The sequence below is a fragment of the Zootoca vivipara genome, chromosome 5 (assembly GCF_965207765.1).
Source record: "Zootoca vivipara chromosome 5, rZooViv2.hap1.1, whole genome shotgun sequence".
Lineage (NCBI taxonomy): Eukaryota > Metazoa > Chordata > Lepidosauria > Squamata > Lacertidae > Zootoca > Zootoca vivipara.
The window spans coordinates 76,423,513-76,439,724 of record NC_142588.1 but is presented as its reverse complement, the minus strand read 5'-3'; the positions used below and the strand labels follow the sequence as shown (position 1 = coordinate 76,439,724).

Sequence of the window (16,212 nt, the reverse complement as noted above, 5' to 3'; positions counted from 1 at the left end):
TGTTGTGTTGCCACGGTGAGACAAAACACAAACCTGCAAACACAGAACTCAGTCTATTATGATGTTTCCTTAAAGAAAATAATAATAATTCAAAGGTCAACATTTACTGTATTTCAAATGCCAATATATTCACGCAGAGGTCCTCAAATTTTGAACAATTTTGCCTCCTAAAGCAAATGTGGTAAAGGGACTTTTATTAGCCTCAGTAGTTTAATGACTTAGATCAAAGTTAAGAAAGTGTGGGTGGGTGTTTGGGTGGGTGTGTATACTGTATGTGCAAAGCCTCACCCAAAGAGCGTGTCAGCAATAAAAGTGAACTGCGAAAGGAGCATTATTTCTCATAATTTCTCGAAAAGGAGCAGATCCCATCATTCACTTCATTGTTGTTGTTGTTGTTGTTTAGTCATTTAGTCGTGTCCGACTCTTCGTGACCCCATGGACCATAGCATGCCAGGCACTCCTGTCTTCCACTGCCTCCCGCAGTTTGGTCAAACTCATGTTCGTAGCATCGAGAACACTGTCCAACCATCTCGTCCTCTGCCGTCCCCTTCTCCTAGTGCCCTCAATCTTTCTCAACATCAGGGTCTTTTGCAAGGATTCTTCTCTTCTCATGAGGTCGCCAAAGTCTTGGAGCCTCAGCTTCAGGATCTGTCCTTCCAGTGAGCACTCAGGGCTGATTTCCTTCAGAATGGATAGGTTTGATCTTCTTGCAGTCCATGGGACTCTCAAGAGTCTCCTCCAGCACCATAATTCAAAACCATCAATTCTTCGGCAATCAGCCTTCTTGATGGTCCAGCTCTCATTTCCATACATCACTACTGGGAAAACCATAGCTTTAACTATACGGACCTTTGTCGGCAAGGTGATGTCTCTGCTTTTTAAGATGCTGTCTAGGTTTGTCATTGCTTTTCTCCCAAGAAGCAGGTGTCTTTTAATTTCGTAACTGCTGTCACCATTTGCAGTGATCAAGGAGCCCAAGAAAGTAAAATCTCTCACTGCCTCCATTTCTTCCCCTTCTATTTGCCAGGAGGTGATGGGACCAGTGGCCATGATCTTGGTTTTTTTGATGTTGAGCTTCAGACCATATTTTGTGCTCTCCTCTTTCACCCTCATTAAAAGGTTCTTTAATTCCTCCTCACTTTCTGCCATCAAGGTTGTGTCATCTGCATATCTGAGGTTGTTGATATTTCTTCCGGCAGTCTTAATTCCGGCTTGGGATTCATCTAGTCCAGCCTTTCGCATGGTGAATTCTGCATATAAGTTAAATAAGCAGGGAGACAATATACAACCTTGTCGTACTCCTTTCCCAATTTTGAACCAATCAGTTGTTCCATATCCAGTCCTAACTGTAGCTTCTTGTCCCACATACAGATTTCTCAGGAACCATTAAAAACAGATGTGTTCTGCCAAGACTTTCAGAAATGCCTATCGTAATCTTATCACAGGGGATAGGAGGCAGTGTGTCTGGCTCTTAGCCAGAAGGTTAGTGGTTTGACCCCACCCAGAGATGGCTGCAGGCAGGATTCCTGCATTGCAGGGCGTTGGACTAGATGACCCTTGGCGTCCCTTCCAACTCTTCTGTGATTCTATGGCACAAAGGCCCCACTCACATCACCCCTCTGTTTATATACTGAGCATGCAAATACCAAAGAGGATCTGTGTTTGCTGGTCCCGCCTCCAGCCTTCATGTCACCATCAGCTCCACCCTCCCTACCTTTAGCTATACAGTGGTACCTCGGGTTACAGACGCTTCAGGTTACAGACGCTTCAGGTTACAGACTCTGCTAACCCAGAAATTGAACCTCAGGTTAAGAACTTTGCTTCAGGATGAGCACAAAAATCGCGTGGTGGCGGTGCGGCAGCAGCAGCAGGCCCCATTAGCTCAAGTGGTACCTCAGGTTAAGAACAGTTTCAGGTTAAGACCTCCGGAACGAATTAAGTTCTTAACCCAAGGTACCACTGTATATGTGTAGAAAAAGCCCCTTCCTACATAGGAAAGAAACAACCTTATACCAAGTCAGAACCAAAACAAAGGAAAGGCCCAGAAAGATGCGGAAAAACTACAGGAATCTCCAAAAACAACATATACAGTAGATCATAGAATCGTAGAGTTGGAAGGGACTCTGAGGATCCTCTAGTCCAGGGGTCAGCAAACTTTTTCAGCAGGGGGCCGGTCCACTGTCCCTCAGATCCCGTGGGGGGCTGGACTATATTTTTTGGGGGGAAATGAACGAATTCCTATGCCCCACAAATAACCCGGAGATGCATTTTTTTAAAAAAGCACACATTCTACTCATGTAAAAACACCAGGCAGGCCCCACAAATAACCCAGAGATGCATTTTAAATAAAAGGACACATTCTACTCATGTAAAAACATGCTGATTCCCGGACCGTCCGCGGGCCGGATTTAGAAGGTGATTGGGCCGCATCAAGCCCCCGGGCCTTAGTTTGCCTACCCATGCTCTAGTCCATGTAATGGTACAGTATATAAGTAATTCACAGACAAACAAGCAAGTCTACATGTGCAGTTAAACATACAGTATTTACAAATATATTTACAAATATATGTAGAAGCCACATGTATTTTTCTTTTCCTTTTCCTCCAAGGAGCTTGAGATTGTGTACGTGGTTCTCCCTTCCCCATTTCATCCTCACAGCAACCCCGAGGGCCAGTGGCTGGCCCATGGTCACCCAATGGACTTCATGACTGAGTGGGGGGGGGGGTTTCCAGCCCTTGTCTCCCAGGTCATAGTCCAACACTCTTGATACACCACACAGGCTCTCGTTAACAAGGATGGGAAAGCTGTTGCAGGACTCCAACTTCCACCATCCCTGAGCATCATCCAAAGTTGGCAGGGGCTGATGGGAGATGGAGTTCCACAACATCTGGAGGGCCATGGGCTCCACACTTTATGTTCTTTTTAATTAGGCGAAAAGCAGATGAGGAGCATTGCAGGAGCAAGCCAGACCTTAAGCTTGCACCTTTCCAAATACCTGCAGGGAATAACACTTGAGCTCAGCATAGCCGGAAATTCAGCTTTCCCTTGTAAATACCACAACACAAATAAATAAATAGAAAAATCTTGGGCAGAAGGAACCTGTTTCATCATGGGTGATGCTGGTTGCATCCCGAGCCGCTGCAAAGGAAGGAGGGGAGAGGGGGAAGTGAGGAAGTGCTGCTTGCCAGCTCTTGTTTGATGAAAGGATAACCCTGCCGAAGCCTCGCCTGGAGGGCAGTGGCTGAGTGAGTCACTGCCGAGAAGTTGTCAGGAACAAAGCTACCTTGTGGTCAGGGTATTTGTGCCAACGGAGAAAAGTATGTCCAGATCGTCTTGACCTATTCCCACAGTTTTTGGGGAGCTGGGACAGCATGACACTTATTTAAATCATCTGAAGCCTGACTCAAACAAGAGCTTGGCATATTAAATGTTTGATTTCAACTGCTTGAGCACTCCTTTTGATTATGTAAAAGACAAGCTCCCTTTTGTAACTTTCAGAATGGAGATAGTTCCCAAGGTTGGGCTGGGCTGAAATCTAATGAGTGCAGTACTTGCATTGTTCTGGATTCCTGTCCCCCTCCCCCCCCCACAAAAACCACCCTGTAGGACTCATTGGCCATCCTAAGCAAGCTTATCATTTCATGAGATGTGAGTGGGGAAGGGAGAGACTTGCTCTGACATTTCTTGTTCGTCATCCTGGCTCCTGAGACCACTTCAAAAGCTCATTGAGGGTGGTTTATTAGGGTGACGGGTACACTCGGAGTTGAGAGTGAATTTCATGCTCTTTATTCAGCTTGTAGTAGCAAAAGAAGAACGGCTCTTTCCCCAAAACGTCTGCTATATATAAATTATTTACACAATGGGCCTTGCGTGATTGGCTACTTCAGGGCTGCTCCTGTAGGCCAATCAGGTTGCAGATTCACTTCCACCAGAAGCCTGATTGGCTGCTGCTGCAGGCCAATCAGGTTGCTGACTCGCTTTATCCAGGAGCCTGATTGGCTGCTCCATCCTGGAGCTGGATTGGGTGGCTCCTGCAGACCAATCAAACTGCTGCATTCTGGATCCTATTGTTCTAGGATTCAGCTCAGTACATAACACCCACCAACCTCGTTCTCCTGTCAGCCAGCCCCTGGGCATACCTGCCAAGTCCCGGACTACAGAATCCGGGACTGGCAGCTGCATGACACCGGAAGTTGGGTAGATGCAACTTCAGGTGTCGCTTTGCCCATTTATGGGCACCAAAAATGGCCGCCGCTGGCTTCAAAAGTTGGGTCTACGCATGTCCGGAAGTGCGTAGACGCAACTTCCGGTGTCGCTCTGCCCATCTGTGGGCACCAAAAATGGCCGCCGCAGACACTGGAAGTCACGTCTATGCACTTCCGGACATGCGTAGACGCGATTTTCAAAGCCGGCACTGGCCATTTTCGGTGCCCATAGATGGGCAAATCGGGGGGGGAATGGCCGCCGGCAGGAGAATATAAGGGAGAATAGCGGGAGACGAAGTGATACGGGGGACTGCCTGGAAAAGGTAAGAAAAAACGGGGGTTTCCCAGGGAAAACGGGCCACTGGGTAGGTGGCTGCCTTCACTTGTTTATTTTATTACATTTACATACCACAATTTCCTGCAAAGAGCTCCACCCTCTTCATATCTCTGTGGGTTCTGGGAGACCAGCAGGACCAGGATAATGGGTCCTAGCTTCTTCAGCAGCCTGCCTCCACTCTGCCTCTTCGCCTGCCTCCGCTTCTGACTCTGGATTGCCCGCTGCCACAGACTCCCCCTATTCACAAAATCCAGTTCCATCTTCAGCTTCCAACACCTCCTCCCCACCCCCAGGCTTCTCCCTCTAACCCCTCATTGTCATCCCACCACCAGTCCCTGGGCTCTGAGCCTTCTTCCCTTGGGGGTTCCTCAATTGGTGCCTCTCACCACTCCTCTGCCGACCAGTCCCAATGGTAGCCTACCACTTTGTTTTTTCTCAGTCAGGTGTCAAAATGGCAAGCTGCCAAGCTACCACTGCAAACACTTTTGTTTGTGGCAACGTGCTAAATCACCATTTGGTCCTGTGACAGAATGTTGCCTCGTCCTCAGCGCACACTACATGTTGCATGCTGCTCTGTGTTACATATCTCTCTATCTCTGCAGTCACTGCAGACAGCTTAGGAAACTGCTGTATGCCAGGTCAGACTATTAACCCACCTAGCCTAGTTCTGCCTACTCTGACTGGCAGCCCTTCTCCAGGATCTCAGGTGGATGTCCTCCTCATTACCCTGCTCCACCACCTGGGGATGCGTACTAGGGATTAAGCCTTGGAACCTTCTGCCTGCAAAGGAGCACTGTGTTATGGTCCCTCCCCAAAGACTGGTGGAGGCAGGGAGGAGCTTCATAAACTTTCCCACTTGCACTGTTTCCCTGGCATACACACTCCTATCAAACTGATTTGAAGGAAATACAGTGGTACCTCTACTTATGAATTTAATGCGTTCCGAACGCACATTCGTAAGTAGAAAAAAAGTCGAATCCCATAGGAATGCGTTGGGAGAGAAAAAATCGTAAGTCGAAGCAACCCTATCTAAAAATTCGCAAGTAGAAAAAATCCTATCTAAACCGCATCCAAGAGGGTAGATGGAGCTTCATTCGTAAGTAGAAATATTCGTAAGTAGAGTTATTCGTAAGTAGAGGTACCACAGTACACAGATGTAGTAACAAGGGCAGTGCAACCACCAGGATGTATAGGTGCGTACCCATGATGTCCAAGGCATTAATTGATGACATCATGCCTGTTATAGGGTACTAGAGATCTCTCTGCAGGTACAGGATGGCTGCATTCATCAGTTTCCCCTGTGTGTTGGTCAGCGTGCACCAGGGGTCAGCAAACTTTTTCAGCAGGGGGCCGGTCCACTGTCCCTCAGACCTTGTGGGGGGCCGGACTATATTTTGAAAAAAATATATGAATGAATTCCTATGCCCCACAAATAACCCAGAGATGCATTTTAAATAAAAGGACACATTCTACTCATGTAAAAACACCAGGGAGGTCCCACAAATAACCAAAGATGCATTTTAAATAAAAGAACACATTCTACCCATGTAAAAACATGCTGATTCCCGAACCGTCCGCGGGCCGGATTTAGAAGGCGATTGGGCCACATCCGGCCCCTGGGCCTTAGTTTGGGGGCGCCTGGCGTGCACTGATCTACACACATAAAACAAATTCATGCACAGGTGTCTTCCAAAAACCCATCTCAAACCCCAACCCCAAATTGTCATGATCAGCTCCACCCGGAAACCAATGTCCCCACTGTGGAAGGATGTGTAGATCCAGAATTGGCCTCCACAGTCACTTACGGACTCATTGTTAAAACCATGTTTATGGAAGACAATCTTACTCGGCTGCGACTGATTGCCAAAGATTACAGACTCATGCTTTGCAATAGACGTCAAGAACAGTAACTCACATGGACTCACCGGCCACTTGAAATCTGGACCTACAAAGCCAAGTAATCAGTAGTTGAAAAGGGCTCTGGTGAATTGGCCCTCGTCTAACCAAGCACAGATTTCTGATTAGCAAGGAGACTGGCAGGATTCTCTCTGTTGTTCAGGAGTCCATTAGCTGATGAAAAGGGCTTTGGACAAAAGAGCTAAACAGACAAGCACCCCATCCAGGACTGTGGTAATTAGTAGGTATCCACTCCTCATTGGACTTGCAAATGATGGGTCACAGTGGGTGGCTTTTCCGCAAAGCAGTCCTCTCACCTCATGTGTAGTAAAGTTGCCTTTCTGAAAAATAATTCTTTGTTATAAAGACCAGGTTGTCAGGACTGTTCTCATATCAAGCTGGCAATGTGCTGCGGTCGTCAAGCTTTCTTCCAGGTGACCCTGCCATCTGAAGTGAGACTGCCAAGTCAGAGACTTTTGAAATCTTCAGGACCAGAATCAATATGGAAGAAGTTATATTTATCCTATTTTCCCTTTGAGCACTTCTGCAGAAGAGCTCTCTGTAACATGAAATTCAATAAAAGTCATCACCTCGCTTTGGTATGTAATTCTCGTTGTACAGGACCAGCAATCTGGTGTACAGTCTGATCCATAATTCTGCTGCAAATACAAGGGCAAACAAGAAAGCGTCATAGCTTCCTGGAAGAGCCTAGGCTTTGCATGGAAAAAAGTTCTAGATTCAATCCCCAGAATCACCAATTGAGAAGACTGGGAAAGACCTCTGTGTAAGACCTTGGAGAGCTGCTGACAGCATGGGCTTAGCCAGGATTTTTCGGGGGTGGGGGAAAGGATTTTTGTTAGGGAGGGGCAGAACCGACGTAACAGAACCGTGATCAGTTAGGTAAGTATTTCTGTTGTTTTACTTGATCGATTGGGGGGGGCAGATGCCCCTCCCTGCCCCCCTTGCCTATGCCCATGGCTGACAGAGTTGTATATGTTGGAGAGAGAGGGTTGGGAGAGAAATACTTTCTCTCTTGTAGTAGAGTTAAGCAGAATGGCAACTGCTTCAAGCCCAATAAAACTTGGTTGGATTTCCATTTGCAACGATCCATCTTTAATCAATTGTTCTCCACTTAGGCTAGACTAAATCACAGACACTTAGCTGTTTTACTAACAGAGTTTCCAGAAGTCACAGCAAACAAGTCCGCAGCCAAAGAAGAAAAACAGTTCCAAGCAACTTTAAAAGAAAAGTATTGGGGTTCCTTACAAAAAGATCATGCAGTCTTTGGGTTAGCAAAGATACAGGCTGTCAAATCTCCTTTTAGAGAGAATATTCATTCATGTGCAGTATTTGCTGAGTTGGGAACCAAAGCTGCATGGCTTCTTCTTTGCTTGTTTCAGAAAGCATGAAGGAGGAAAAGAAAAGAAAATGGAGGATTGAGGCTGCTGAGAGCCTACTAAGCCACACCCACACTGGTAACTTGAGCTCAAGGCTCAGGTTAACCCTTTCATGGATATAAGTGTGAGTAGGCAATTGTATATTACAGCAGTATATGCTACCCAGCCTTTCATAGTTGGCTTCTGCATGTGGAATAGAAAAGGGCACCAAATTGTTTCTGGAAGCAAAATATCCTGGGCCACCCCTGTCTCCACACTGTGCATTGTTTTATAAACCCCTGTCATTATAAACCCCTGTCACTATGCTGCTTCACGTGTTCCTGTTATACAGAGAAACGACTTAAGACATGGCAGCAGCTGGAGCCAGCCAGAACCGGAGAGAGTTCCTCATCCCACTTGAGAATCAAGTCCTTGGAGAGCATCAGAAGTTGCTTGATGCCATTGTTGGATTCTTTTCTACAGTATACTTCTGGAAATTCCAGTGAAAACCTTGCATAAATGAAACAAAGAGGACTTGGCAACCTACAAGTTTTGCTACAAACACCAGCAAGTGGTTTTGTCATAACCTTTTGCTCTGACATCATTCCGTGAAATTATAAGTTACCTTAGCAACAGTGGGTGGAGGTTTAAAAACCCAGTATTTATTGGATCTATGTGTTCTTTGTTCTCAACTATCCTGCCTGCTCAGTTCTTTCTGCTGACAAGATAATGGAGACCACACAGTGTCAAAATACTTACACCAAAGAGTCGTGTTAAGCTGTGCGTTTAATAGCACAGGTTGTTCAGTTCCACATTTTTCTGCCAGAGTCATTGTTCCATTCCCCATTAATAGATCTCTTTCCCTTCGCTTACCCATGAAACACAACTTTATTCTTCAGGCCCATACACAAAGCCAAATATTAGCATGAGTTTTATTTGATGATGCCAATAACTTTCATACTAGTAGAGAGGGATAAGGGAGGTGTCATAGCTCAGCGGGGAAGGACATGTTTTGCCTGTGTTTGATCTCCCTGCAGAGCTGAAAAGAATTCCATTTGAAACCCTGGAGAATAGGCAATAATATTGAGTGAGATGGATCAATAGTTCGACCTTGTATCCGTTAGCTTCCCATTTCCCCTTCTAGATATCATTGCTGCTTTATTGGGTGTTAGTATCAACCAATAGGAATAAATGGATTTGCATTTGGGCCCCCTAAGGGTGTTAAGCAGAAACAAAGCTTTCTTCTTTCAATGGGGCTTACTCCCATATAAATGTGCATAGGATAGTGTGTACTAGTTGGGTCAGGTTTACAACATTAGCCCTGCTTGTCACTACTCAGAATTATGGTCCAGTTCAAAGGAAAGGAAAGAAGCAAAGAAAATATTGTACAATATTAATTTTAGGACTGGGAGAGATCACACAATCACTTAAGTGAAGAACGCCCAGGACCCATAGCAAAGTAAACTTCACAAAATGCCACAAGGATAGAACAGCAGGGGAGAAAAGATTAGCAGAGCATTGGCATCCAGTCTCCTTTTCGGTTTATCTTTGTCCCACTCTGTCCATCATCATCCCCCCCCCCCCCCGGTAGTCTATGGAAGTCCCATAATCGAAGGAAGAAGTTCAGTAGAACAACTTAATTTTTTTACGCTCTGACAAGAAAATCTGTTGCTTTAAGGCAAGGTATCTCTCAAGCCCTCCATCAGCATCTGGGAAACATAATTTGGTTGGTAAAGGTAAAAGTAAAGGGACCCTTGACCACTAGGTCCAGTCATGACTGACTCTGGGGTTGCGGTGCTCATCTCGCGTTATTGGCCGAGGAAGCCGGCGTACAGCTTCCAGGTCATGTGGCCAGCATGACAAAGCCGCTTCTGGCGAACCAGAGCAGCACACGGAAATGCCGTTTACCTTCCCGCTGTAGCGGTACCTATTTATCTACTTGCACTTTGACATGCTTTTGAACTGCTAGGTTGGCAGGAGCTGGGACCGAACAACGGGAGCTCACCCCGTCGCAGGGATTTGAAACCGCCGACCTTCTGATCAGCAAGCCCTAGGCTCTGTGATTTAACCCACTACTCAGTAGTAAGTCCCACCAATTTCAATCGAAATTCCACTCAAGTTATATTGGATTGCAGCTTTAGACTGGCGTCATCTCTAGGCTTCCTAATCCAAGGTTGTGGAGAGAATTCCTAATATTCATCATCTTTGTGTCCTCACAAGAATATAGCTCTGTGTTTGTACATTCAGGCCGTGCCTTTCATTTAAATGATGGAGAAAGCAGTAGCAATTTCGCGGTGTTTGTGGAAACATGGTTGCTCCGACTGTCAGATGGGGTTTTGCTTGTGACCTTAAATCAGGCTTTCAATTTTGGTTTCCAAAAAAGGAATGCCAAAGAACCGACTCAATGGCATCATCCCCAGCTCCTGGATACACAATATGGCCCTGTCAGCTGCAATTCATTCATATTCTCTGGGGACCAAACCCTCGGCCAAGTGTACACAGAACTCTTCAGTTTTTGCAGTTTCCCACAAGGCCATAAATAGCTACTGAAGTCTAGCCTATAGCACCATCTTCCTGGAATGCCTTGAGCACATGCTTATTACTGAAACCTGCGATGATTGCATCTTCCAGACATCAACTGGGCTGATAAAGCTAACAGCTTTCTAGCAATCATGGCTATCTTTACTTAATTGTACCCAATTCCACCTTTGCAACTTCCAGGTCTCTTTTTAGCAGCCAAGTCCTATAGCACTGGGCATTAATAAAAAGCATTACTACTTAGTACCTTTGAGAGTGAGTATCAACTTTTATGGGCCATTTCCTTTGGGTGCTTCCTGATTTTTGAGTGTGTGGTTTTGGTCTTGTAACCTATCCACCATGCAAGGCAAAAGGTGGGTAGTCTCAGGTACAAGAGCCCTAGCATATGTGTGGTGTGATGAATTCTAATACTGCAAAGATGGAGCCCATTACCAAGATTAGCTTTTTCTTCTCCTCAAGATAACCTGCAAGGCAGTTGAGGTTTGGGATAAGAGTTTTCCTTCCCCAAGATGGGCTACTTTTCTAGGTTGATGAGCCCCATCTGCCTAGGGTTGCCAGACTCAATAGAGGACATGACTTCTGTGCCTTTAATTGCCCTGCTCTCTTTTGAGTCTGGAAACCTTAAAGAGAAACCAGCAGACCCTTTGCTTGGAAATTAAACAAAGGGTCTGCTGGTTTCTCTTTAAGGTTTCCAGACTCAAAAGAGAGCAGGACAATTAAAGGCACAGAAGTCCTGTCCTCTATTGAGTCTGGCAACCCTACATCTGCCCCTCACTTCCCTCTATAGCAGGTGCAGAAAATGCCTTCTTGACTATTGAACCCACTATTGGTCTTGTCCACTCAATCCACCAGAGCCTGTCTTCACATGCAGGGGAAGTCCATAATGCACCAAGAGTTTGATACTCTTTGGCTACCCTCACCTGGTTTGGCCAGCCAATCAAAGCCATTCCTGAGGGTTGGCCACAGGTGAGAGCTGAGAGTGCAGGCTGGGGACCAATAGTGGACAAACTACCCCAGAAGGAGTATGACATGTCTCCCACCAGAGGTTGTGTTCTCTGCATTTTTCTTGAAGCTGATGGGCAGTGAAAATCATGTCCACTGTCCCTCTAGAACAGGCATCCCCAAACTTCGGCCCTCCAGATGTTTTGGACTACAATTCCCATCTTCCCTGACCTTTGGTCCTGTTAGCTAGGGATCATGGGAGTTGTGGGCCAAAACATCTGGAGGGCCGCAGTTTGGGGATGCCTGGAGTATGGGCTCAGCAAAGGGAGGATGGGTTGTATGGTAGATGGGCACTCTGGAGAATCTTATTTATATCAATAGGGCCAGGAGTTGGTTTTGTGTCGGTACAATTTTGGGACCACAAAATGTGCATATTAAATCACAAACACCAGTGCCAAATGCTGAGGCCCTAGAGCAGGGGTCCCCAAACTAAGGCCCGGGGGCCGAATGCGCCCCAATCGCCTTCTAAATCCGGCCTGCGGATGGTCCAGGAACCAGCATGTTTTTACATGAGTAGAATGTGTCCTTTTATTTAAAATGCATCTCTGGATTATTTGTGGGGCCTGCCTGGTGTTTTTACATGAGTAGAATGTGTCCTTTTATTTAAGGCAGCCCTGTTCAGGGAGGCTTTTAATGTTTAATAGACTATTGTGTTTTATTTTTCTGTTGGAAGCCGCCCAGAGTGGCTGGGGAAATAATAATAATATTATTATTAAATGCAACTCTGGATTATTTGTGGGGCATAGGAATTTGTTCATTTTTTTTCTTCAAAATATAGTCCGGCCCCCCACAAGGTCTGAGGGACAGTGGACCGGCCCCCTGCTGAAAACATTTGCTGACCCCTGCCCTAGAGATTGCTGCGTCCATCTAGAACAGGCATCCCCAAACTGCGGCCCTCCAGATGTTTTGGCCTACAACTCCCATGATCCCTAGCTAACAGGACCAGTGGTTGGGGAAGATGGGAATTGTAGTCCAAAACATCTTGAGGGCCGAAGTTTGGGGATGCCTGATCTAGAAGGAAGGTGATCTCCCACCACCTGCAAACAACTACCGTATTAAGGAATGAGCCGGGTCTCAGCTGCTGCTTCGTCACAAGTGCTCTTAAGCACAAGTGCTCTTTCTTATTCTGCACATACAGAGATTCACACCATATACAAGCATTTTCTCATCCCTTTCTTCCTACTCATTTCCCCTTTGTCTCCTTTGGGAGTGAGCATTTGTTTCTCTTTCCCTGAATTCAGAGAGAAATGAAAATGAAAATACTGTATGAGCTGAGTTGCAAAACACAAAATGATAAGCAGCATAGAAACTCTACAGCTATTGTTATCTCAGATGAAACACTGTCCGACATCTCTAAATATTCTTCCTTGTCCCTTCCTCCTGCCCTTTTCTCACCCGTATTACCACAGCCAGCTTTTCCACTGCTCTCATATAAAGATTTGCTGTGATCATAAAGATTAACTGGGACCAAGTCTTGCCCTGCTGTGAAAAAATCCCCATGTTGATTGCATAGTAGTTAAAGTTTATTGTAATAATAAGAAGAGCCATTCCTTTGAATGGGTCTCAGGGTGAATTCACTGTCCTGAAACCCACAGGTTTTCTTATTTGCGATGTACCCAGAGTGCATGCAGACATATCCGTAAAGGAGTCAATCTGGGTATTTTATGGAAGACAATTGAATCCAAGGTAATAGTGTGTAGTGGCTTAGTTTCAGTGTGCATATACAGTATGTAAAAAGGTAAAGGACCCCTGGACGGTTAAGTCCAGTCAAAGGCGACTATGGGGTTGCAGCGCTCATCTTGCTTCAGGCCGAGAGAGCCAGTGTTTGTCCACAGACAACTTTCCTGGTCATGTGGCCAGCATGACTAAACTGCTTCTGGCACAACGGAACACCGTGACAGAAACCAGAGTGCATGGAAATGCCGTTTACCTTCCCGCCGCAGCGGTACCTATTTATCCACTTGCAGTGGCGTGCTTTCAAACTGCTAGGTTGGCAGGAGCTGGGACAGAGCAATGGAAGCTCACTCCGTCGCAGTGATTCAAACTGCTGACCATCTAATCGGCAAGCCAATGAGGCTCAGTGACTTAGACCACAGCGCCACCCGAGTCCCTACAGTATGTGCCTAATAAGCTATGGTCTTTGGATGTTCTAGACATGTATGAATCCCCTGTTATTGACTGCTGGCCAGAAACCTCTGCAAACTGTGCATATAGACGTTTGGTTGTCTGCGGATGTTCCAGATCACACTGGAACTTGATGGGAAAGCATCCCTCAACATCTGGAGTGTTGCCCGTGTTCCACAGCTCATCTTAGAGCAGCATAAAGATACAACTTGGTCAGTGATAGAATGTTGCCTCCTCAAAGCGCCGATCCCTTACATCCATTCCTGAGTCAACAAGCTATTTCCCACAGTTTGGCGCATGCAAATGTTTCCTGAAACCAGATTTCCCAAAGAAGTCATAAAGGCTTGGAGCGTCAAAAGATTCATGGCTGCAGTTGTGTGAGGGACCCAATTCACACTGCAGCAACTCTTACTGCCGAGATATATCTGTTCAAGAGGAAACTTCATCTCCCCGGTTTGGATGCAAGGGTAGAACTTGGTCGCCATATGGTACGGAGCTGCTAATTTGATAACACTTTGCAAGATGCTCTGTACATTCCGAAGCCGTTGGTATGGAAACAGCACAAACACTGCTGCTATTTTGCAGGGCTTTTGCGTCAGGTCCTGCTGATACCTTCGCTAAAAAGAGAATTCTAAAAAGATAGGGAAAACCACAGGCACACAGGAGATTGGTGAGAACTGTAAATTAGCTGAGATTTAGAATATATGAAGAAATTGTCTGCATACTTTAAGGCTTCTATAGACCCAGCCTGGAACAAAGAATTTTGCATAAGGAAGTTGTCAACAGTGTTGCCTTGAGAACTCTGATATTTAACTCCCCACCCCAACCCCTTCTTTTCCATTCGCCAAAAAAGCTGAAGCTAGACAGCACATGAATTCGTTGGTCCCTCCAATAATGGCCAAGTTACTACTCCAGCCAAATGATTGTAGTCTTTCCTCTACCTTCCCTCTCCACTTAACCCTGACCTTTCAGAGCCTCTTTGTGTGCCATCGCTCTGAAGAGTTGGGGTTATTAAAGCCCAAACACTGTATTGCTCGAGCAGCAGCAATACCCTGTCCCAACTTTGCTGTTCTTTCTCAAGTCCTCCCTGCACTTCTGTCTCAATCAACTGACCTAAGGCATATTCCAAAAGGGAATATTTGCTTTGCCCTTCAGGTTTCCTTTCTTTTTGCAGCCAACATCAAAGTGCAGTCTAGAGTCCCCTCCCCACTGAGACCCTCTCTCCCCATATAAATATCCTTGGGTTTGATCTACAAGGTGCAGCAAACTCCCCTTGTAGATTTGCCAGTGAGAGAGGAGGGGAAAGGGAGGGAGGGAGAAAGATAGACCACATCTTTATTGCTAAACTTGGAAGCTTAGCAGCTGCAGGAATGCTACAAGTGCGTACCTGAACTCACATGTAGGTTCATATGCACACCACTGAAAGGTTTAGGATATTTTGCTGGAGTTATGATGTGCGGTTGTTATCGATGCGTGTTAATCTTTAATCTGATGCCCACAGGAAGCTCTCACACAAAGATATAAGGAAAGCTAGTTTTATTATATAAAATAGATCTATCATCTATCTCTATAAAAACACATGCTGCTTTAGACATCAGAGTTACAATCTAAGCAGATAGCAAATTACAACACATACCTTGATTAAAGAGTAAAAGATTCCCTAACTATTCTAGAAGGCCTACAGAAGCATGGGCATGGCAATTTAGCTATAAACCCACACTAGAAGGGGGGGGGGGAGAGAGGAAAGTATACCTGCCCTTAAAGTGAAGCAGAAGTTTGCTGAGCCTGGGGAGCGATGGTTGAATTCTAGCCTGTTGCAGCTATGGGAGCTACTATATAACTAGCCTTTGAATCTACAGTAATGGCTTTCTCTCTCTCTCTCTCTCTCTCTCTCTCTCTCTCTCTCTCTCTCTCTCTCTCTATATATATATATATACACACACACACCGTATATAAAACCTTTCTGCCAAGGTCTGCCAGTGGAGAGGGGAGGGGGCTGTGAAATGAGTGGTTCCTACAGTTTCCACAACTCATTACAGAATAGTGAGAAACAGTGAGAAATGTTTAAAATGTTTAAACAGGATGGGGCCACCCTGTTTGCTTAACAGACTTGAGATAGGGAGCCATTAGGGTCATCTCTGTCTGAGATGTGCCTTCAAACCACCTTACCATTGTGTGGGTGGATCCCATTGAGGAGTTGAGTGTCCTGTACTTGACAACTAATTTTGCATGTGTTAATCCTTAAATCAGTTGGGTGTGAGCTCAGGATATTCCTGAATGCCTTTCAGCAGGGGGCTGGAATCTGGCTTGTTCCAAAGCTCATCATGAAGGGTCTCATGGCATAATAATAGAGTTACGCCAATCTTACACTTATGCCATGATCTACAGAGATAAACCATATCATAAATTCGGATTAACACAGAGATCCTCACAGGGAAATACCTTGGAATTTTGAGAAGCATGTCCCTATATGAGTTGTTTGACCCAGGAAGGTCCTGAAGATGGGTGCTTAAGAGAGTAGTGGAAAGAAAGTACAGTTTTTTCAGAGTTCCCCAGCTCAGGATGATAAATAAGGGACATGAGATCAAGCTGCACAATAGCTGGTGGGCAATGTGTAGGGAGTCAAGCAGACCCCCAGAGCTGGGGTGGGGGGAGTCTTTGTGGAAAGCTCAGAGCTATATATTCAATAAGATGTGTTCAAAGCATTGTGTGTATTTGCATGTTTCTTTCTGAC

The 16,212-nt window shown here is 45.7% G+C and overlaps 1 long non-coding RNA gene across 1 annotated transcript; it reads right to left on the bottom strand.

Moving 5' to 3' along the window:
- Positions 1–1,027: 1,027 nt before the first annotated feature.
- LOC148685741 (uncharacterized) lies at positions 1,028–7,963 on the bottom strand. The gene is made up of 3 exons (XR_015949885.1): positions 7,613–7,963; positions 4,615–7,097; positions 1,028–1,250 (listed from the first exon to the last, which is right to left on the bottom strand). It is a non-coding gene; the product is annotated as an uncharacterized LOC148685741 (long non-coding RNA).
- Between the last annotated feature and the right edge of the window lie 8,249 nt (positions 7,964–16,212).